Source organism: Otolemur garnettii, unplaced genomic scaffold (assembly GCF_000181295.1).
Source record: "Otolemur garnettii isolate 467f Iridium unplaced genomic scaffold, OtoGar3 scaffold00011, whole genome shotgun sequence".
Classification (NCBI taxonomy): Eukaryota; Metazoa; Chordata; class Mammalia; order Primates; family Galagidae; genus Otolemur; species Otolemur garnettii.
The window spans coordinates 15,234,715-15,258,387 of record NW_003852406.1 but is presented as its reverse complement, the minus strand read 5'-3'; positions in this window follow the sequence as shown (position 1 = coordinate 15,258,387).

Genomic DNA, 23,673 nt, shown 5'->3' with positions numbered 1-23,673 from the left:
TCATTCTTTAAACACTCTGCTTTGATTTTCTGTCTCTGGAAGAGATCTGAGGACCCAGATTAGGAACACAGGACCACACAGATACTGATTGTAGGAAAGCAAGGACAGAAGCGTCTGAAGCCATATAAACATTCACTGCTAGTCACAGGATGGCCCGGAGAGGGGACCAGCTTCAGGAGCCTTTGATGAGGTCACCTATGGAGGAGGCGGGAGCTATGAATATGATTACCCACAATCCTACGGGCTCCCGATGAGTCCCCGTTGCAGGGAACACTGGTGGCATGATAATCCTGGTGTCGGATGTCCCTCTGACTTTGCAAGGGTACAGGTGTCTTTGTCTGAAACAGTGGCGTTCATTTTTAGGAAGAGAGTATGAAAGAATGTGACCAAATTCCTGAAAGGCTGCTCAGGGATGACAGCCACACCCCACCACTGCACCTGCGTGGGTGTTGGGGGCGAGTGTAGCTGTGGAAGGTCGGATGCCTCACTGTGCACTGTCCTCATCTCTAGTGGGGACACGTGGGGTGCACTGGCCCTTGAGAGGCATTTTTCAAAGCGGGGATCACCTGAATCTGAATCACCTGGTGGGAGTTTGGGGCCGGTTGCACCTGTTACAATGCTGAGTCAGGGATCGACTCTAGATTTACGGAATCAGAATCCAGGAATCTACTTTCAATAAGTGGCCCAGGTGATTTTGGTACCAAGTCGAGATTATTCTTCAAGGGCTCTTTCTGTAGGTGCCTGCAGCTCCTGTGGGTGGCCAGGCTGGCACGAGGAGGCACGTGGGAAGTGGTGGAAGGACGAGGAGTCCTGACCTCTGGCCTTCCCTTTGACCTGCTGTGTGACTTTGAGCAAGTCACTTTCCCACCTGACCCCCATTCTTGTCTGGTAAATAAGAGCCACCCGGAGCTTCTTAATGGAGGAACAGGACAGAACTAAGAACTCAGATCTCTATTTCAGACATATAAGTTGGAAATGAGTGTAGAAGTTCTGAATAGAACCAATAATTACAGCTGATTTTTATGGTGTGCTTGCTGTGTGCCAGGCACTGCGGCAGAGACATGAATGCGTTCCTTTTCTTTTCTTCTCAGCCCTATGAGGTTGCACTTTCATATTCTCAGTTTATAGATAAAGGACTTGAGGCAAAGAAAGGTTAAAGTCACAGCTAGTAAGAGGTGGAACAAAGTTCTAACTCAATCAAACTCCAAGGTCCTTGTTCATACAAGAACCATATGCTCTCAGCCATAAACATCCTGCAGGCAATCGGAAATATTGGACACGACTAATAGGCTTGATCACCAGGCAAACATGGCAGTGATCAAAATAGAGGTGACAGGTGGAAAGAGAGAAAAGTGTGCAAAGAGCAGAGAGCTACAGCACCAATAAATTATCTGTTGACTTACCAACCCAAGGTAACACAGCCCTACCCACTTGTATATGGTGGTAAAAATATGACTCAGATGGAGGCGATTTAAAGCAGGAGGGTGTGGAAATCTTGGGGGGAGAGGAAAGGGACACTTCAGACTACCCTACTCCCATGTGCCCAGCTTGCTGTGAGAATGATGGCTGTAATGATACTCTCTCCTGTATAGAGATCTGGGGGAAGAAATAGATCCCTGCTTATTCCGGAGCTTTTACAACACATTCAGGAAGATAAAAAACAACCACAAAGCTACCACCTTCCCCGAGGAGACTTGTCCAGATAACCCCAGGGTCTAATTTGGTGTCAGACAGAGACTGGGCCACAACTGATAGTGGATAAGGCCAGTCCCTGCAGAAACCAAAATTGCAGTGAGTGATGCCTCCTGTCCCTGGACTAGCAAGGGGCTGTATCTCTCATGAAGCGAAGAACCTTAATGGTGACAGATGGAAGCCTCACTGGTGACTCACATTCAACTCATCCCAAACCAATTTCAGTCTAGTTACCAGTATGCTTGCCCTCTTTTGCTTTTCTCTTGCTAATGAAACCAGTGTTCACCAAGTTCTTCAGTTCCAGCCCCATGCACAGATCTTTGCATTCCAGCCACACCTGTGCCCTTTTATACTTTGGTGTCTTTCCTCCACCTGATTATCTGAATAGAAGACCTTTTCTTTCTCTGGCAACCTGATTGCTCTGTCTGGTCCTTCCAGACCTGGCACAATGCGTTTGAGAACTCTTGTAAGACTACAACCCTTCCACTCCCTCCTAGGACACTGCCTCTCTCTTTGGGGCTCCCATGGTCCTTTTTGTGTGTCACTAGGGCACACGTTTCACACTGCATGGCTCGTATCTGTTCACATGTCCTTTCTGCTGGACACCAAGCTTCTGAGCTTCTCTGTGAACAGAAGCTCTCTGTCATCAACTCAATTTTGTGTTCCCAATGCCTGGAAAATGCTCAGGAAATGTAGTAATGAAGATGCAATTCAATAAATAGGTCAGAATTTTGGGAGAATGACCCTGTAGTTTATGGGACCTTGGAATTTAATCCAAATTAAAACCATGGTACAGGGACAGTGCCTGTAGATCAGTGGGTAGGGTGCCAGCCACATACACTGAGGTTGGAGGGTTCTCACCCAGCTAAAAACCAATGACAACTGCAACAAAAAAAACCAACCAGGTGTTGTGGCGGGCTCCTGTAGTCCAGCTACTTGAGAGACTGAGGCAACAGAATGGCTTAAGCCTAAGAGTTTGAGGTTGCTGTGAGCTGTGACGCCATGGCACTCTACCAAGGGTGACAGCTTGAGACTCTCTCAAAAAAAAAAAAAATCGTGGTGTAGGGAAATACGCCTATACCTGGTACCATTGTAGAGACTGGCCAGATGCCACACTGCCAAGGACAGTGCCTGTGTGTGACTCTCTGTGAAATGGCAGGGTCAGGTCATATGGGACCCTTGGAAATCCCTGGCCCATGCTCCCTTTCCTGCTGTCTCAAATACTGTCACAACTCATCACCTTTTGGTCTCTAAGCCCAGGACTCTCCCTTTATTCCAGTTCTGGAAATCTTACCTCTAGTGGGAAGACTGATTAAGTGGGAGACAATATGAGCTTTCTAAAGGTCCAAAGCCCATCATCCTTCCCCTCTCTGGCATTTCAGATTGATTGAGAGAGTGAGGACAAGAAGCACAAGGAGGACGGGTTTAGTCCCATTAGACTCATAGAGGCATTAGAGCAGCATCAGGACCACACGGGTCACTTGCTAAACACACAGCTCCTGGCTCCCTTCTGGACCTACTGGACCAGAATCTTCAGGGTGGGAGCCTGAAATCTGTATTTTTAGCAAGCGCTTTAGGTCGTTTTTAAAATTCAACAGTCAAGTTTGGGAATTGTGTTAGCATTTAGGAACCAAATAAATTAGTTTTTGTGAGCTCATGCTGTGAAAGTCCTATGTAACGATCATCATCCACAGAGCAAAAATGTATCGAGCACATACATACTATGTTCTTGACCCAAAGTTTTTTTTTTTCTTTTTTTTCTTTTTAGGAGATGAGGTCTCATGATATTGACCAGGCTTGTTTCAAACTCCTGGGCTCAGGTGATTCTTCTGTCTGAGCCTCCTGAGTAGCTGGGACTACAGGTACACGCCAACCATGTGTGGTTTCAAGCCACTTTTCTGTACTAACTCATTTGTCCTCTGGAACAACCCTAGAAGTAGGTGCTTTACTATTATTGTCATTTAACAGGTGAGGAAACTGAGGCACAGAAAAGTGATATAAGATACCCAAGTTCACCCAGCTAGAAAGCAGAGCGCTAGGATTAAAATCTAAGCAGTGTGGATTCTGAGTCTGCGCTTTTAGCCTCTGGCACACAAAAGGGTAGCGTTACCAGAGCAGCAGAACACTGCTCCATGCTGGGGAGGATGAGTAAATAGTCACTGAGAGGAACAGGCAGAGTGGGGATGTTTGACTTACTAGCCTCCTCACATGGAACACCCTGGTTCTCTGCCATCGATAAGTTATTAACCTTCACAGCACCCTGGGGAGCAGCTCCCGGGGTCAGCGGTGCTCTTGGTTTTGTGGATGAGGAAATGAAGCCAGGAGGGAGCAATCGTGAGACTTCAGGAGGAACACCCGCCTCCATCCCACTGATGCTGGGAGGAGCTCACAAGCTCAGGCTCTGCCCTCCCAGGCAGGATCTCCCTTCATGGGTCCCCTTTCACGCTGCACCATTGTATTAAGGAGACAGGGATGGGGGCAATGAAACATTTATGGAAATATGTAAATCAGAAACTGGGAGTAATGACCAGCTGATAAGCTCTGCTCCCGTAACACCTCAGTCTCCATGGCTTAATCAGATGGCATCAGGAGTACAGGCACCATGCCTGCCTTGGTCCCCAGAACCCAGTGAGGATGCATGTTTGGTATCAGCGTGCTGAGACAACTGCTTAAGTTTTTCTGAAATCCTCTGAGCTGAAAACACCCTCTGCTCTAAGTGATCCTTAGCTTCCCCAATAGTAAAATGGGTTTAGCAGCTATGAGGTCTCCCTCACAGTGCTGTGAAGATCAAGTTGGGCTGGCGCAGGAAGTCTGATTCAGCTATGAATTGTTACATCCCTCCTTTGCTCTGCAAAACAAGCTCCTATTCATCCTTTAAAACCCAGTTCAAATGTCACTACTCTATGGATTCTTCAGAAGATGAACCACACACTTTCCAGATAACTCGAGCATGGCACTTTTCACTCTATATCCAACGTGATGTTAGTCAATGGCTACTGAACTTTCTCTCTGCCAAGCGCTGGGCCAAAAGGTTTAATACAGTGATTTGATACTTACTTATCTACCCCCACAAGAATTGGAAATCCTTAAGGGCAGAGGCTATAAGGTAAATCATGTATCTTCCACAACGCCTAGAAAGGTTTTACTTCTGGCAACTGAGTTACTTTTGCTGAGTCTTGATTAACTATTGGGTATTTATAGTAAAAATGGGATATTGGAGTTGTAAGGAAAACAGTGAGTGAAGGGGAGGGCGAACGGGAGCACATGGCTTTAGAATGCAGGGCAAGAATGGTGTCAAAGTCACCTGGGCCCCACAAGGGCATGTTGAGTTGAAGAGTCAGGCTGGAATAAAGACTTCACAGGTGGAGGGAGAAGGCCATATAGACCCGTGAACTGGGGAGAAGGTGGAGGAAGATCCATTCAAATATGGTGAAAAGGTTAAATAAAGACTGCCCAAACTCGATGCATCTGAAGGTTCAGTGTTTTTTCTGCATCCTTGAGATTCCCAAAGAGACCCAACCAAGTGAGGCAATATCTCAGAATCATAAAACTGAGAGGCAGAAAGTTTGATTGAAAGATGGAGAAAACAGTAAGTGCCTTAGGGCACAGGCTAGCAGCAATAGAGTTAAACTGATTTATAAGCCTCTTTCTAACTTGAGAGAAGGGAGAGTCTTTCTAGTGAAAACAGTGTAATTCTGATATGAGTTCTGCAGGAAGTTAATAGGAATGATGTAAAATAGGGATTCTGTGGTCTGTCGTGCTGGGGAATGCTGGATTATACAAATTTGAACACAGCTCTCTCTCTCTGCCTCTCAGCTCTAGCAGGTCTCAGACTCTTTAAAATGAGAATGTACCTTGTGATTCTCCAAGAGGAATCTGTGTAAGTGGTGTTGTCCAAACCTTTCAACACAGGACTTGTTTCTTTCCTTTTCTTTTTATTTCCTTCCTCCTAGCCCCCCTTTTATTCTTTTCTTCTCTTCCCATTTTTGGTAGCACAACTCACAGCAATAGTGTTTCACAGAATACACTTTGGGACATGGCTGCCAAGTAATCTCACATGTATGTATGGCAGTTGTAAATTCCTACCTATATAACGTGAATGAACAAAATTTAATAGTACATCAAAAAATTTCACCAGAAAAGTTTTATTCCAGGAATATAAAGATATTTTAGTATTAGGAAATTGTGAGTCACCACCTAACATCAACAGGTAACATAAGAAAAAAATACAACACTACATATAAACAGATAAATGAAAATGTAACTGATAAGTTTCAATACCCATTTGTGATTTTAGAGTTTAAAAAGTAAGATTAGAAAAATGCTCTTTAGATCACTTGAGCTCAGGAGTTGGAGACCAACCTGAGCAAGAGTAAGACCCCTATCTCTACTAAAAATAGAGATTAGCTGCGAAAAATTAGCTGTGAATCATGGCATGCAACTGTAGTCCCAGTTATTTGGGAAGTGGAATCATTCTGCTAATGAAGATAATAATACTAACAAAAGAAATGGTCAGAATATAAATATTGCCCCCCCCAAAGAAAAATGCTTCTTCATAGGATTAAAATAATCCACAGTAAAAAAAAATTTTTTTTTTGAGACAGAGCCTCAAGCTGTCCCCCTGGGTAGAGTGCTGTGGCATCACAGCTCACAGCAACCTCCAACTCCTGGGCTTGAGCGAGTCTCCTGCCTCTGCCTCCCAAGTAGCTGGGACCACAGGCGCCCACCACAACATTTTTTGGTTGCAGCCATCATTGTTGTTTGGTGGGTCTGGGCTGGATTCGAACCTGCCACCTTAGGTGTATGTGGCTGGTGCCTTAGCCACTTGAGCCACAGGCGCCGAGCCAATCCACATTAAATTAAGATACAATCACTGATATTATTGTTATCATTTAACATGTTCTTGATGTAACTCATGAAAAAGTCTTAAAATTATTCAGGGAGTAAGATACAAGCTAGATGCGGGATATGTTTTCCAAATCAATAGCTCACATCAGAAACATTTAGGAAAAAATGATACAATTCTCAATAGATCAACAAAAAGCAAGATGTGTATAAATACCTCAATAAAAATGTAGAACCTATTTGAAGGAAATCTTTGCATTTGATTGAAAGATATTGAAGAAGGTCTTACTAAATGGATGGCCATACATTATTTCTGGGTAGAAATTTTGAAGGTTGTAAAGCATGCCAATTTTATCTGATGAATTAAACTGAATACATTTGCAATCCCAAATGGGCTAGTTGTTTATCACGATGAATCTAAAATTCATCAGGAAAAAAGAAAGAGATGAGAAGACGTTTTAAAGGTTTGAGAAAGGTGATGCTGAAGGATTGACCCATGAGGCAGTGAAGTCTATTATAAAGCAACAGTGATGTAAGCACTGTGGCACGGGGGCAAGAATTAGCAGGCAGAACAATGAAACAGTGTAGTAGTCGTAAAACAGATTTTGGACGCACATACACAATGAGACAAAGAACCGAACACACACACACTAAGACACACACACAGGCAAAGAACAAAAAGAAAAGACATTAAAGACTTACAGAGGTTTGTCTAGGTGGGGGAGTAGGAGTTCTGACTCTCTTCTTGGTATTTTTTGTACTTTTCAAATTTCCTGTGGTGGACACGCATGTTAGCCATCGAATCAGGAAAACAATTGGCATATGTGTGCATTGCCTAAAGAAAGTGCTCTCTGGAACAGGAAAGGGTGCCCTTTACCTGCCTCACCCAGCGTGAGCTGCTGCGAGTGCAGGATTGGTGCCAACGAGGGTCCAGGGGTGACAGGGCTGCGGACAGGAGAAAGGGGTGCAGAGCAGAGAGGCATCTGGGGTGGTAAGGAGGAACATTGCCAGCTGTGCAATTTTGCCCTGAGCTGGGAGTTTTGAAGCCAAGAAAACAACAGAAAGTCGAAAGCTATTTTCCTTGGCAAAGGAGCTTTGTTCTGAGGTTCTAACGCTGCCCCAGGGTTAAGTGATGGTGGGTGGAGAGAGATGACAGATTATCAGACTCAATCTGCAAAGTTCGCCCTCTGTGACTTTAGTAAAACCCCTGTTGGCAGGATTTAGGGATGTTTGTAGAAGTTGGCCCTAAACCTGGGAGGTGAGCCGCGGTTGTTGGTGAACTCCTCTGGGCTGCTGCAGCTCCCTGTGGGAGGAATTGCTCCCAGAGCAAGCAAGATGGGCCTGGAGAGATTCTGCCCAGGACCAGCTCCCCCAGGCCTCCGTGTGCCCAGGCAGCTGTGGGTAGGCATGGAGGCGGGGAAGGCAGAGGGTCTGCATCCCACCCTGACTCTCCACTTCCAAGTGACCTTGTGCAAATTACTTAGTCTTTACTGGCTGCAATGTCTTTGTGGAACAGAGACGATAACCTTGTTTTCCTTTAGAAACTCCTGTTGTCCCTTAATTGGGACTTTCTAAATCACTGGTGAGGAATTCAAGTTTGGGTTAGAGAAAAAGGGTGAAGAAAAAGGAGTAACATAAGTAGCATCTGGGCAATAATTTCCCCCTGTCCAACCCAAACAGAATTCGTCACATTCTATAATTTCTGGAACAGCTGCCCTGGAGGTCGTGGCCAGGCCAGTCAGCAGGAAATACTGGGGATGCTGCTTTAGCTCATAGGACACTGAGTTGCACTGCCCTTTGATTAGAGAATCACAGGCTTCTGGAATTGAGGTGGTCGCAAATTAAGAGGGATGGGTGAGGAGCTAAACGGCACCCAACATTGTGCAGGGATTTGATAGTGGGCTCCTGGATGAGAAGCCCACGTAGGTAACTTTCCCTGTCCCCCTGTGCAACTCTGATTTGGTGTGGGGACAGCCAGTTAATGGATATGTCAGCACAGTGTGGGTCCCTCATTCCTTCTCTAGGTTACCTGTGGTGATTATTTTAAGTGCCAAAGGAAATATTTGTGAGAACTGTGAATCTTTCTTGGTTTTAACTTTCTTTGAAAACACAGTGACAGGGGAAATATCTAAGTCTAGAGGGCTTAATAGGATGACGCTTTGGCAATCCTCTGTTCTCCAAAATGCTGGGGAAAGACTAAAAATAAGAGAAAAAACAGAAAGATGCAAGAACACTTAGACACCAGGCAACGTGTCAGTGTTCAATAAGCAACACAGGACGCGGGGGGAAGAAAAGGCTGGGGCCGCGTGGCTCTGGGTCTGGAAGCAGGCAGGGAAGATGGGCCATTTCAGCTCCTCTTGACACAGTGCAGAGTGGAGGTACCCCATGTCAAGGTGGGACATCTTAACACAGTGCAGAGTGGAGGTACACCATGTCAAGGTGCGACAGGCCACCCCTGCCCATGAAAGGAAACTGAAGACGGCTGCCTGCATTGGCATTTCCAAAAATTGAATTCTTTCCCAGGCACTGCTGACCCCTGACTCTGCCACATCGCTAAAGTCATCCCCAAGTATCCCAGGTAGAACCTTGAGCCACCAGTATTAGACACGGTTGTGAGCTGGAGTTGCTGGGTCAGAGGGGAGGCCATAAGGAAGCTGGGAGCCGGGGGGGGGGGAGCAAAACACAGCAAGTTCCAGCTCCGGAGGCACCTCCTCACCCAAACCCCCAGCTCAGGAAGAGAAGGGATAGAAGAGAGACCAACCAAAAAACCCAACAAGCCACAGGACGCATTTCAAAGAAGGACAAGCAGAACTCAATCTGTAGGGAGAAATCCAAGAACTTTGTAAGACAAAGTTGTTTTTTTTTTTTTTTTTTTTGAGACACTCTATGTCTTAGAGTGCTGTGGTGTCACAGCTCATAGCAACCTTAAACTCTTGGGCTTAAGTGATCCTCTTGCCTCAGCCTCCCAAGTTGCTGGGACTACAGGTGCCTGCCACAATGCCCAGCTATTTTTGTTTGTTTGTTTTGGTTGTTTAGTTGGCCCGGGCTGGGTTCGAACCTTCCACCCTTGGTGTATGCAGGTGGCCCGTAATCACTGTGCTACAGGCACTGAGCCTGTAAGACAAAATTAAGCAGACATGAAGCAAGATCAGATGGGTATGATGAAGAAACAACAAATCCTGGTAAGAAAAATTTATTTCTTAAAAAAAAAAAAAAAAAAGGCAACCCTTTTGGTACCCCTTCCATTGTGTTGGAAGCTTTCCTATCTTCTAATAAACTCGTGCTAAAAAAATTATTTGTTAAAATTTTTAAATTATTTTAAAATGATTTAAAATTGTGAATTACTGCATAAAATCAATAATCAGAATAGTGTTTAGTTGGGGTACAGCTGAATAAAGAAATGTATGATGGAGGGTGAAGGAAGGGGAGAGCAGAGAGAGGGAAGGAGGGAGGGGTGGGGGGATCACAGTGTGTGACACACCTTTTGCAGGTGGGACACAATTATAAGAGGGACTTTACCTAACAAATGCAATGAATGTAACCTGGTTTTTTGTACCTCAGTGAATCCCCAACAATTAAAAAAAAAAAATTGCACGAGACAGAAGGGCATCAAGGACTTTACCCAGAGTACATACGCAAGTTTTAAAAATGTGTGAGAGAACTTAAGGAGAAAAGCTTGCTGGAGAGACTATTTGAATTGAACAAGAGTTTCAGAAGACGAGAACAGAAGGAATGGTGGAGGCCTACCTGAAGAGATAATAGCTGAGATTTTTCTGGATTTGAAGTAAACACAAGCTGGGCAAGGCCAAGCTTTATTTCCCCCATGGGCCTGTGGGGAAACAGCTTTTTCATCCATGACAGGTATACAGCAGGCTGCTGTTATGTGTGCTGTCTCACCGAAAGGTCATAGCCACCTTCCAGGATAGAGATGATGATCCCTGTTTTCAGATGAGGAACCTGGGAAGCCTGTGGGTAGAGAGGCTTGCCCGCCATTATGAGTGGTAGAGCTGAGTTTCCATCGCAGGTAGAAATCTCCAAGTCAAGATACGGTGACCAACCTGTCCTTGTTTTCTCAGGACTTTCCTGATTTTAGCACTGAAAGTTCTGTGTCTTGGGCAACCCCTTAGTCCGTGGTAAACTGGGATAGTTGGCCACCCTAGATGGGTGCAGGAACTTTGGAATTTGCTAGATCTCAGTTTGAATTCCATTTCTATACTTACTATGCCGTGCCTTCATTTTCTTATCTGCAAAATGGTAATAACACAGCCAACATGCAGATTCCATGGAGACTCATTTCAAGCTCTGAACCTGACCCCTGCCATCCACTCAATAAATATTAGCTGCTGTTATTTAGATCATCACTACATAATTTGTGAGTTTCTCGCTATGAGGTTCACCTGTATAGAGTTGGGCCTGTTTCCAGAGGCCTCGAGTGCTGGGATGAAGGGCATGGATGTTGTCCTTTAGGTCAGTAGTTCCAAAAAGTTGACTGCACATCAAAATCTTCTCTTGGCTTTGTTTAAAACCTAGATTCCCGGAACACATCCTCTAAAAGTCTGATTCAGCTTGTCTGGAGTAGGGCCTGCTGGTCTGCAATAAGAAGTCTCTGGAAATTGTTTAAATACCACTGAAACCTTAGAAAACATTATAATCAGCGTGTTGAGCACTTTTGCTGTGTATGAACGTTTTGAGCTGTGGCAGGCTTAGCTGTGGTCAGATTGTCAAAGTTAATGCAAGGTTAGGCCTTCAAGTCACTAAAGGAAAAAAGCCCACTCTTTATAGTTTTCTGAGGACTTGAGCCTGTAGGAGGGTGAAACACAGGCAATTTGGTGAGATCCCCAAAGAGTTCTAATCTATAAGGCAAGCGTAGAATTCCTTTTTCTCTGCCCTTCCATCCGCCTGAGGGTCTGTGCCACCCCAGCGTGCTCCTGGCTGCTGTCCCAGCTGCCCTCTCCGCTGAGGAAGGCATTCTCTCCCCATGACCTCATCAGAAACGTTCCCTTCCTCAGGACAGGACTCCCCACCGAAAGTTCTTCATCTACAGAGGCCCCTCTGGCAAACTGAGAGCAGCTGTTGTGTTCCAGGAGGTGCTCTCTGAGTCAAAACAGAGACCTTGCTTCCAGGTGGGAAATGCATCTGGCCCGGAGCAGCTTTCTTAAATGCTTAGAGACTGCAGGACAGCAATCAATTCATTTTATCCAGAACATCTGTGAACATTTTCTTTTTCTTTCTCTCCTCCCCTCCCCTCTCCTTTCTCTCTCTTCCTTTCTTTTCTTTTCTTTTTTTTTTTTTTGGTGGAGACAGAGTCTCACTTTATTGCCCTTGGTAGAGTGCCATGGCATCACACAGCACACAGCAACCTCCAACTCCTGGGCTTAGGCTATTCCCTTGCTTCAGCCTCCTGAGTAGCTGGGACTACAGGCACCCGCCATAATGCCTGGCTATTTTTGTTGTTGTTGCAGTTTGGCTAGGTTTGAACCTGCCACCCTTGGTATATGGGGCAGGCACCCTGCCCACTGAGCCACAGGTGCCCCCTCCCCTTTCCTTTCTTTTTTTGAGATGGAGTCTTACTCTGTCATTCCCAGCTATAGAACAGGGGTACCATCATAGCTCACTGCAAAGTCAAACTCTCAGGCTGAAGTGATCCTCCTGCTTCAGCCTCCCAAGTAGCTGGGATTACATGCACATGCCACCACACCTGGATACGTTGTGCTGCTTTTAGTGGAGATGAGATCTCACCCTTGCTCAGGCTGGTGTCAAACTCCTGACCTCAAATGATCCTCCTGCTTCAGCCTCCCAGAGTGCTAGGATTACAGGTGTGAGCCACCGCTCCTGGCCTGTGAACATTTTCTCAAATGTTCTCATTGCTCTCAAATCAGAGCAAAAAAGCAAAATAAATCTTGCTTCTACCCTTCCTTCCCTTTCAAACTGACATATCTAAACAAATGTGGAAAGGAAGTCATTAAATCAGGCTTCCCTGCAATGAAGGGATAGTGTCTTATCTTGTTTTACTAAGAAGACATATGTAACTTTAAATTATTTCTTCTCTCATGGCACATTTTTGTGCTGTGCAGGGGACAACATTTTGCCAAAAAATAATTTAGAAATGCCACGTAAACAGGAAAACTCTGAACTGGGGGGACAGAGGTATCTGGGATGTTCATGTGCCTGTGTCGTACTTAGGTCCAATGGCTTCTGGAAAGGGCCATCTCCCTCAGAGTCTGGGCTCTTCCTCTGTGATGGTGGCAGTGTGGGGTGACCGGTGATAATGGGGGTGGGTGTGGACGGGATTAATTTAGAGTTATGTTGTCCAATTTGGTTGCTACTAGCCAAAGGTGGCTATTTAAATTTAAATGCACATTTGTTAATTCATTAATGTAAAATAGAATTAAAACTTCTAATTTTTAATTGTACCAGCCCCATTTAAAGTGCTCAAAAGCCATGTGTGGCTAAAGGCTACCATACTGGATAGCACAGATAAAACATTTCCTTCATTGTAGACAGTTTTATTTGCAGCACTGACCTTCATCATTAAGTATGTAATACTATTCTATCTCTCCTCTCAACATTGTGCCCATGACAGACATCGTTAATCAATTCCAGAATTCTTTCCTGCTTTCCCCTGGTATGTCTTTGCCACCTTTGTCAGAGATCTAGCTGTGCTTGGTTGACCTGGAATATGTGTGTGAGATAAACCATGTGCTTCTAAGGACCAGGTCTGCGTTCTTAACCTTTTTGGTGCTGTGACCCCTTTGGTCATCAGCTGAAATTTATAAACTCCTCTCCCAGAAAAATTTTTTAAATACAAAAACCAAAATATAAATGATTACAAAAGAAATCTTTTGTTGAGATGTAGCTTATTAAAATATTAAAAGAATGGGCCGTGCCTGTGGTTCAAAGGGGTAGGATGTTGGCCCCATATGCCGGAGGTGACGGGTTCAAACCCAGCCCTGGCCAAAAAAAAAAATATTAAAAGAATAAACTCTTGACATAATAGGAGACGTGCTTTTTTTATTAATGCAGCAAGTAATAATATCTGGTGGCAGATAATTTTTACCTATAATTTTATTGTAATTTTGAAGTGGTATTGAAAGTAAATAATATGTTGAGGATTTTGCAATAGCTATTTATAAATGAGACATAAAAATGATTATGATTTCTTTGGTGGAAAAGTCACAGGTACTGCCAACACTAGTGTGATGTGTTGTTTTCATTCAGAACTGAAGAAAACGCTAAATTTCCATCTGTAGTTGTAAAAATAAAGATGCAATTTTTGCCATCCAAATTCACGGACTAGGGGCGGCGCCTGTGGCTCAGAGGAGTAGGGTGCTGGCCCCATATGCCGGAGGTGGCAGGTTCAAACCTAGCCCCGGCCAAAAACAAAAAAAAAAAAAACAAATTCATGGACTCACTGAGTTCTACTGACAGATCATTTAGGGTTCCATGGGGCTCGGTGAGAAATCCCTGAACTAGATGATCTGTGAAATCCCTTCCAGGTTTGCCAGTTTGTGGCCATCTAAAATAAATTTCTCTGGATTGTTTGTGCAATTATGGAGTATCGGCCTGGGCCGAGGTCCCTAACCTTGATCCTCCTTCTTTAAGAGCATCCCCTGCAGCTGAGAAGACCTGGTGGGTGATGGAGGGGTGTGGGACAGGGAGGGCAGAGGGAAGTGGAGAAGGAAGAAAGAGGCCCAAAGACGGCTGGAGAAGTCTGTCACCTCGTCACTTGCTGGAGCGAAGATAAGGAGGAGCAGGGTTAGATGTCACTGCTGACTGCAGCTGACCACAAAGTCATTCCCGTCATCACAAAGACCTCAAGGTTAGTGCCATGAACTCCACAGACGAAGCTAGAAAATCAGATGTTCAGCAACTCGAAATGACACTCCCTCCTCTGAGCACCCTCCACAGACCTTTTATGTTGTGGCCATCAACTGCTTTTTGCACAGTTTTATGTCTTGTTCAAAACAAATAGAATGCCGGTCAGTGAAAAAGGACTTCCTACAAACACTGGTGACCGTGTAGGAATAAGTATTTATAGCCTGGATTCCGAGACCAACGTATTCTCATTTCTTAGAGAACCGAGAGCTAAGCTTATGACAGTGAAAACTGATTTACACAAGAATTTCTTTTCCATTGATAAGAAACATGTGCCTGCCATTTTCTTCTGGGACTCTTGGCAGATCACAAATTCAATCAAACATTCAACAATCAGCTGGCTGCAGCAGCAACACCCAAATCAAACTTGATTTCTCATTAATCAACATTTGGCCATCTTGAGCCAAGCAACACACAGCTCTCCAGTCTCGCCCCTGCCAGCCAGGACCCTTGCATAGTCTGCCAGGGCCACTCTTGCGTAGTCAGAATGAACCGTTTCCTTCTTTGTGTCCTGTGTCATTTGCTCATTCATTCATTCATCCCTTACTCGTTTAATTCTCACAACCACCCTGTGATGTTGGAATTATCATCCCCCAGGCTTAGTATACAGAGTTCAGGGATCATAGAAGTAATTAGTTTATTAACTAGCTTTTTTTTTTTTTTGAGACAGGATCTCACTGTCCTGCCATGGCTAGAGTGCACTGGTATCAGCCTAGCTCACAGCAACCTCAAACTCCTTGGCTCAAGAGATCCTCCTGCCTTAGCCTCTCAAGTAGCTGGGACTATAGGCACCCACCACAATGCCTGGCTAATTTTTTGTTTTTTGTAGAGATGGGAGTCTCACTTTTGCTTAAGCTGGTCTCAAACGCCTAGATTCAAGTGATCCTCTTGCTTCAACCTACCAGAATGCTAGGATTATAGGTAGCCACAATGCCCAGCCAATTAATAACCTATTAACAAGTTATTAATTACTTAAGTGATTCTCTGGAAAGGGAAAAATGTATACGATGATTCTGATTCCTCAGGAGTTTACAGTCCACATGTTTACAGTATTGCTATAGCTAAGGAAGCTAGAACTACAAACCACTACAGGATGAGAAACAATTACATAGCAATGCGAGACGGGTGAAGACATTTGGAAAGAAGAGGAGAGATGAGAAAGACACATCGCTGTGGATGGAGATGGTTAGTAAAGGTGGCCTTACATCAAAGGATGAAGACGTGGACATTGGGAAGGGGATGAAAGAGAACATTCTGGACAGCAGGGCGGCAGTGAGCAAAGGCTAGAATCAGAAATCAAATGTACTTTGGGAGGTGAGGTAGAGCACTGGGCGGGCACACACCTGTAGGTGTGAGACGTTCCTTAATACGATGCCTCAGGTGAAGGCACAACCAGATGCATCAGAGAATGGGAAGAGTGAGAGAAAGGATGCTGGTGTGGGGGTGGGAACGGAGCTGGCTGGACGTGGTCAGACTGTGTCACGGAGGGCTTGGACTGTCCAGCTAAAGAATGGCAACCGCGCAGATCTAGACCACATGCGACTCTGGAGATTTGGTCTGCAGAGAAGGGAATCAGATAAGTTTTCCTGCTTATTTGTAAAGCATACCTTAGAGTCAAATATGTTAGTATCGTGGAATCAAAATCTAAGTTAGGGCGGCGCCTGTGGCTCAAAGGAGTAGGACGCTGGCCCCATGTGCCGGAGGTGGCACGTTCAAACCCAGCCCCGGCCAAAAACTACAAAAAAAAAAAAAAAAAAAAGATATATATATCTAAGCTAACAAAGAATGCAAGTAAATCGAACATTTTAAAAAAGTGTAATCATGTACAAAAACCCTAAACATACCACGGTATGGGAGTGGTTATGTAAGGTGTGAAGCCGGGCTAAAGACGAGGAGACTGGTTAGAAGATTCTTTTTTTTTTTTTTTTTGAGACAGAGCCTCAAGCTGTCCCCCTGGGTAGAGTGCCATGGCATTACAGCTCACAGCAACCTCCAACTCCTGGGCTCAAGCGAGTCTCCTGCCTCTGCCTCCCAAGTAGCTGGGACCACAGGCGCCTGCCACAACGCCCGGCTATTCCTTGGTTGCAGCCGTCATTATTGTTTGGCGGGTCCAGGCTGGGGATTTGAACCCGCCACCTTAGGTGTACGTGGCTGGCGCCTTAGCCGGTTGAGCTATAGGCACCGAGCCAGAAGATTCTTGAGGTCAGAGTAGTGAACAGTGGTAGAGAGCTGGCAGTCAGAGTGGGGAGAAGTAGATGGACTCCAGAGATGTGGTGGAGGAAGAATCACCGGGGGTGGTGACTGATGGAGGGGGAGACAGGGAGGGGCAGGTGTGAGCAGTAATTAATGCCTTGGTTTCTGGCGTGGACAACTGACTACATAACGGTGCCCTGTCCCAAGAGGGGAGAGCACTTAGGAGCTGGTCTGTGGGGGAGAAAATGGTAAACCTGGTTTTCAATAGGTTGAGTTTGGAGATGTGCACTCAGCAGCTGACTGTGTGGGTCTGAAGTTCAGGAGAGAGATCTGAGCTAGAAACAGATTTACAAAGCACCAGCTGATGGCTGGGAAATGAAGGCGTGGGGCAAATGGCATTGCCCTGGAAATGTGTGTGGAGGAGGGGAGCGGAGCTAGGACAGAGGCTGGAGGAACCCCAGCATTTAAGGAGTGGGTAGAAGAATAGGGACCCAGAAAGGAGGCTGAGAAGGAGTGACTAGGGAAGTAAAACCAGGGAAGAGGGACTGTTGTCAACAGCTGCAAACAGTGCTGAGAGGTCAGGTAAGAAGAGGGCTTGCGGTGTGCATTGGACTCAGCAACAAGAAAGTTCTCCATGACCTTGCAGGAACAATTTCCATGGGATAGTGAGGAGTGAAGCCAGATCAAGGGGCTTAAGGAGCAACTGTGAGGTGAGGTGTCTAGCCAAGTTAGGCTGTGAAGGGCAGAGGAGGGCGAGGATGCCAGCTGAAGGGGAACAGAGGGTAAGGAAAGAGTTTGTTAAAGATGAGATGGATGTAAACATCTTCAATGCTGTTAAGAGAGGAGCCAATGGAAAGGACATAAAAAAGACCTGCAAGGACATAAACCCAAATGTTAACAGTGGTTGCCCGCGGGTAGTGTAACCAAGAGGTCTCTGAATGGTTCAAAACCAGCCTGAGTGACATTGATGGAGTTCTAGTATCATCTGTTTATTGCTATATATTTTTTCTAAAATGTTTCCATTTACAGATAGCAACTCTCAAATATGCAGAGCTTGGATAAAAGAGAACATCCTGCTGTCTGCCTGTGTTGGACAGCAGACAGCTTAGCCTGAAGCAGTAGGTGACGCGCCCTGGTGGTACCCAGCATCCCAGATAGTCCCTAGTGGGCCACACTTCCTGGTTGTCAGCCTTCGTATAAATCAAGGCCATCTGTGCAACCAGTAGAATATGGTAGCAGAGACAATTAGGGCCAAGGCTAGGTTATAAAAGCCAGCGCCACTATTGCCTCCTGTCCTGCTCAGTCTGGAAGAAGCCAGCACTGTATGTTAAAGACACTCAAGGAGCCTGGCAGAAAGACCCACATGGAGAGAAACCGAGGCCCTGGCCAGTACTCAGCACCGTCTTGCCATTTATGTGCGGGGGGCTGTCTTGGAAGTGGGTCCTCTGGCCCAGCAAAGACCGGACAGCAACTTCCTAAGAGATCCTGAGCTGGACCCTCCAGCTGAGCTGCTCCCAACTTCATACCCCACAGAAATTAAGCACATTTTAAGTGATCATTATTGTTTTAAGTTGCTACATTTTGGGGTGATTCATCATGTAGAAATAAACTGTTGCAGGCACCTGACATCTGTTGTGGGGCCCATGAGAGGCTTCATCCACTGGGCGACAGTCTGGATACAACAGCATTTTAAAATAGATGTGCCAATTACGTGCCAGGTTTACGTGATGGGCTGAGTGCCCAGACACCCTTCTGTGTGAGGAGCAGCAAACACATTGATAACACTGGTTGTTTTGTGGAGAATATTTTAGTAGGTGAGTGTTGTGTGTGACTCAAGTATGAGTCAGGTATGTGTGGAGGTTTTCTGATGCTATAGTTTCAGGATTTAATTTTGGTGGACGTGAACTTGAACAGTTTCGAATTGCATAATTAATGACATTCCATCTCCATGACAACTACTCATTAATCGTGCCTGTTACCATAAACTTTTAGCCTGTGGGAGTTTAGGTCCTCCTAGACCACATGGGAGAGTAAATTATGTTAGACTTCCATTTTTATTTAAATTATAAAATGACCAGGGTTGAAAGGATGGAGTGGGGTGGGTGTTGTTGCCTGGAAACCACTGGAACATGAATTCAGTACTTGAGGGTATCAAACCACCTAAAGTCAATCGAAGGTTAACCTTTCCCATCTGTGGTCCTATTGCCAGGTATGCAATGAAATATTTGTCAAATCAAAAGCAATTGCTGGATAAATAGCAAATCCATTCTTCTTCCTTTTCTCTCTACTTGTAGAGTTTACAGTTTTTGGGGGGTTTTTTGGGCGAGGGCTGGGTTTGAACCCGCCACTTCCAGCATATGGGGCTGGCACCTTACTCCTTTGAGCCACAGGCACTGCCCTACTTGTAGAGTTTAATAAAAATCCTTTGGATGTTCAGCCTGTTTCACCTCTGCGGAGGGGAATTGAAGAAAAAATGTTTCACGGGGGCAGGGAGTGTTGAAGCATTTCCCTGAAACCAGTGTGACAGTGACAATCTCCCTTCTATCCTCCCCACCCCCATTCCCTGGGGTGGTGGATCTTAAGGATAAGAAATTTGGCCTCTGTCCTCCATGACCACCAACAGTGATGGTTGCTGGAATATCTGAGGAAAGGTCTTGCAGATAGAAGTGAAGAGACACAAGAGTGAGACCCATTCCCACCTAACTAGGCCTTTCCAATTTTATTTTGTGGCTTAGGAATAGAATATGGCAGCTAGGAGACACATTGGTTTCCCAAATAAGCGTGGCTGAGTCTCCCTCTGTCCTCTGAAGGGAGGTGAATCTCCCTTTAGGGAAGTCAGTGGATTTGTGCCTGGCCTGGCTAATGTGGGCATTTCCAGAAGGAAACAAAAATAATTTTCTACCCCTACATTCTGGCCACTGCAGTGCAGGAAAGCCACTTGCCAAGCCAGACAAAGACATGTCTGGCTCATCCTGGGGCACTCGGTAAGCTCATCATTTGGACCTGATGACAAGAGACAGGAACTGTTGCTGTAGGACTCGTGGGCCAGGGAGCTTTGATGGGCCTGAAAGAAGATCGAGGTCACGCGAACAGACAGGCTGCTGTAGCCACCAGCAGCTCTTAACTTCCATGATGACTTGTAGATAAGCCTGGAAAGATGGATGGCTGGAGATTGGCAGGAACACTTGTCCTGGATTTGAGTAGAGCAGGAACACCAGGCTGCCTGTTGCTGGAATACTTGTAGCAGGGACATTTGTTTCTGAAACCAGATATCTTATAATAACTACCTCTTGCCTGTCCTTTACAAATGATGGAGGCAGCTAGACTTGGGGGAGGACAACACTGCACAGAAATCAAAACAATTTGTATGTCCAGACTAGCCCAAAGGCTATGGGTGAGTTGGCAAAGTGTGTTTCTGGATCTCTCAAATGCCCCTCTGTGGAGCACATTTTGCAGATGCCCTTGTGCTTACTCCCTTATCTGCTCTATTAAAATTTCTCTCAGTAAAGGATTTGCTATTAGTCATGTACACCATAGTGAGAATTAATGCCATTTAAACCTTTTCTCTAAGTGTGGCTCTAAGACTTGACATCTGTCTATTTTGATTAATGCAGGACTACAGTACAGAGTTGCTTCATTAAAAGAAATTCTGGCCTTGGTACTTTAGAAAATTGAATCAAACAGTCTTTACCTTTTCAAAGAACCTTTAAAATACATTAACTTTTTAACCTTGTAACTTTGAGAAGTATTCTGGGTAAATATTTTACCTCCATGCGGCAGGGAGGAAACTGAGGCAAAGAACATAAAGGATTTGCACAAGCTCCATGAGGAATTGAGCTGCCGTTGGCAGGAAGGGCTCTGGCTCAGGCACAAAGGTCTTTCCGGGGACCGTACCTTCCAGTGTGTATCAGAGAGAGCTCCACCCACTTCCTCTCTGCCATATACCAAGTGCTTCACATCCGAATACCACTTAGCCCATACCCTGGTCCTCCAAGCCAGGGGCAGCACCCCCACAGATGCAGGCGTGGGTGCTCAAGGGCTTTAAGCAACTGTCCAAGTTCTTATCCAGAAAGTGGCAGCAGTGAGATTTTAACCTAGGTCTCTCTAGCTCTTAATTAGTACTTTTTGCTCTTCGTGGGTCGTTCAGAGATTCCCTAGTCCCCTCTCTGCTTCTGAGCCGAGGTGTGTGGGAATGACACATGAGGCCACAGGCTCCTTGGCCTACAGCTCTGGGGGAAGTGTGGATGGGGAGCTCATGGGGACCTTTCTAAATTTCCATAGCACTGTGAGTTCCCACGATGTGAAGATCTGCTGAATTGGCTGGAAAAAATGTAAATAATGCACCTTTGACTTTTTAAAGCCACATTGCATTTTAGTAATTTATCATCCTATAAAGGCAGAGGAGGGAAAAAACGAAATATGGGAATGAGTGATTTCCTGCGGCGAGAAAGGGACTAGTCCCTGCTGTGTTGTTTATTTATACCGGATGGCAGATGGAATTCTTCTCCTGAAAGCGTGGGCAGGAGTCTCTGATCCTCTGAATTCCTCCTCTGTGCTATCACAAGATAAGGGGTGTCTTGTAAAATTCAAGGAAGGGCTTCAGTGTCCACTGCCAACTCCCCATCCTCCAACCTTTTCCTGACTTTCATGAGCCTGATAATTAAAAAGGAAAGTCTTAGTCTCTTTAGCGAACTTGCCACCAATTCATTGAAATGGTCAAAGAATTTCTCCCAGCTCATCTACTTTCATTCATGCATTCATGAAACATTTACTAAGCATTCATTTGTATGAGATGCCGTGTTACATACACATGTACATTTATACATACATACGTGTGACATATCCATTATATGTATTGTATACAAAGAATAATAATAGCTAATATTTGATGACACTCATGCACTGTTCCAAGCAATTTACGTTATAGCTCACCATATCCTTATATTATTCCTATGAGGTGGATATTTTTATAGATTAAAAATCGAGGCTCATAGAGAGAAATCAGCTTGGCTGAGGCTACCTTCAGGGTCGACCGTAGTCTGCTTGAATGCAGTGGAGTAATTTCACCCATCTCAGAATACCATCTCCACACAGGCAGGCAGCCTGACTCACAGAGGCATGAAGAAACACTTGGGTGGTGTAGCAGCCAGGGCTGTCTGCCTGGGCAAGAACAATGGTGAGTTTTCCCTGAGAAGGTGGCCTGGGAACTAATCAATGATTGCTTCTGAGTCTCTCCTTGAAAACAGAGTAACAAAAAAGATTGCAGTCATGATAACAGCAGCAATGGTAGTGACAATGACCACGCAGGACTCAATGCGCCCAGCACTATGGCCGGATCCAGAGCTTCAGATCTGCAAGTTTCCCTGAGAATTAAAGCTCCTAAGGGCAACATCTGTGTTGGCTTCAGTCTGTGTCTTTTAAGCCACCCAGCAATTTGGGGGCTCCTTTTACTATTCCCATTGTGCAGATGAGGGGACTGAGGCTCAGGTAACTTGCACACTTCCCTGGCAAGGTTAAGATGAAGCTACATTTGAATCCAGGTCTGAGCGACTGTCCCACTTCACCTGTTGCCATATTAAAGGATCTTTCTAAAATGTGCCTAATCCATACCTTTCTTAGTAAACACAGCCCGACACAATCTAACCTTTTGTTGTTGACTGAAATCTACCACTGTGACACAGCCATTGTCTCTAGTGTGTGAACTAAAAAAGGACCTGGTAGTCACTGGAGCCACCATTGACTTGGCCCAAACTGCGCTGCTGTTCTCTACTTTCCCAGAGGTACTCTCAGGGATTATTAAGTTTTACAAGATAAAGGAGTTTTATAGCCCTATAAATAGCGCAGTCTGCCCTGTCCTCCGAGCTGTTGTTTTTTCAGATCCCCGCCTTGTGACCTTCTTTGTTCCCCTTCTTTGAGACAGCTGCCTGTGCATCTATTTCCATGACCTCTCACTTTCAAACCAGCGTTTCCCACTCTTTGTTTGGAATTTAGGGTGGACCCAAATAAAGATTGCCCAAGAACCAAGGATTGTGTGTAAAATAAGATACAGTCTGTGCCCAGGGAGGAATAACAGGCCTAAGCTCTGAGATAGCTCCTTAGACTGGGCTTCCCACTGTCCTCCTAACAGCCCTCCCTGTGTTGTAGGTGGAGACAGTGACATTTCCACAGCTGTCTGGGTTAGACTCACATGAACTCCTGGCCTGGGATTGGAAATCCGGGACTTTTTATTACGTAGCTTCCTGCCATTCTCACCCGCTTAGTGTGCAACACTGTGACAAGGGTCAGACACTTGCAGTCACTCAAACCTTTGGCTTCAGTGGGACCTGATAGGGAAGATAGTGTTGAAAACATCCTTGGAATTAGTGTCCCTAAATTTTAAGAGCCCCAATAACCGTCTCAGCTCAAACTCATCTCTCTGAAGGACCCCAAGGCCACTCTGTGAGACACTGATGGTCACTGAAAATGTTTTTTGGACACTAAGACACTAAACTACTGTAGTTCATTAACATCTTAGCGTTAATTAACTTACCATTCATTTATTGGTCTGTACACCAGGTGTCAAATTCCCTGGCTACTGCGATTCAAATGAAATAGCCTCAACCCCATCCCATATGTGGTGGGAACTCCATCTCCCTTTCTTTTCACTCTTAACTTTCCTGAGTATGGTCAGGGGGATGGGGTTGAGTTTTGCCTCATCCCCTTGGGCTGAATTAGTTCTGTGTGTGGACCAACTCCCCATCCCAATTCTTTCTGTTGTCTTCAATTTCCCTCAGACGACATCACCCATACAGGGTATCCGAAGACGATGCAGACTTCGCTGAAGACGGAGGATAACAGGAGCCATGGTTCTACCACATTCTATGAACCACAGATGTGAACATGAACACACTCTCCCCATTCTTAAAAAAGTCCCTTGGCGTTTCTGCCTATGCAGGGTCTGCCACATTTGCTGTCTCTCTGCCTTTCTCTTTTATCTCCTGCATTCCCAAGTTCTAGTTCATTTCTTACACCAAGCAAACAATTTCGTTCTCACCAACCCCACCTCTCCAGATAACACCTCCTCCTTCC